Genomic DNA, 1,169 nt, shown 5'->3' with positions numbered 1-1,169 from the left:
TCAGTCCCGGTCAGACTGGAGGTATTGGGCCCTCTTTATACCCCGGGATTGCAATAACACCAAGGCGGAGGTCTTCGCCAAGGTAACATGCCCCCGGGGGAGTTTGTAACGCACAATAATATTTTTCCTATACCCATCTAAAAGTATATCAATCGACTCAGAAAATGATTATTATGATTTTCTCTTGTCGCAGGAACGAAGCCTATTGAAAATAGTTAAGATCGGTTCATTATTTCATCATACAACTGAACGCCCGAATAGGGCTTGTAAACCTTGTAATCAAACTACAGGTCGCAATTTTTGAGATAATTCAATGAAATGTGGTAGATGACCTTCTATGATACCGGAGACGAAGTCTGTTGAAAATGGTTAACATCGAATCATTATTTCACCTAGCCCCAATACAACTGAACTCGCCGAATAGTGCTTTTAAGTTCATATTCGTGTTTAAATACACTCGTATCTCGACAAAAAGCTGCGAACCCAAGTTGTATACTATGACCCTCATGAATTTTATAATTATAGGGCCCCATTTGACCGAATTTTATTCAACAATATATACGACTATAACATCTTAATTGTTTTTATAATTTTGTAAATTATAAATTTATGTAAAATTTCTGAAACACAAAAAATCATACATGAAGTAGAGTCCAATAAAAATAAATCCTAAGGAAACACCACATATTTGATCTCAATATCTTTTTAAGCAAATCAAGACACAGTGCATATGTGCGTTGAATGCATTTCTGTTCAATTTAAAATGGTCACGTTTGAAATCTAGTTTTCTTCAATTAACTTTAGTTATTTAACCTGCACCTTTTTAATTTTGCAATTAAAGGTTGGAAAATAGAATCATACTTACAATGTGTATCAAACGGGTATTGATGTGTAAATTATCAATACTACTCGTAGAAATGTATAAAAAAACTTTAAAATTTGGCTCAAGTGTTTTATTCTTGTTATTATTATCTGTTTGACAATGAAAAACAGCGAACTTCATAAAAACACCCCTCACGTTTTATATTTTTTTATAATTAGTACTAATTTAGCAGCAATTCTTGAAAATATACTTTAAGCTAAATTAACAATAGATAGATAGATAGATAGATAGATAGATAGATAGATAGATAGATAGATAGATAGATAGATAGATAGATAGATAGATA

Source organism: Lucilia cuprina, chromosome 4 (genome assembly GCF_022045245.1).
Source record: "Lucilia cuprina isolate Lc7/37 chromosome 4, ASM2204524v1, whole genome shotgun sequence".
Lineage (NCBI taxonomy): Eukaryota > Metazoa > Arthropoda > Insecta > Diptera > Calliphoridae > Lucilia > Lucilia cuprina.
The sequence above is the reverse complement of the archived record's forward strand: the minus strand, read 5'-3'. Positions refer to the sequence as shown.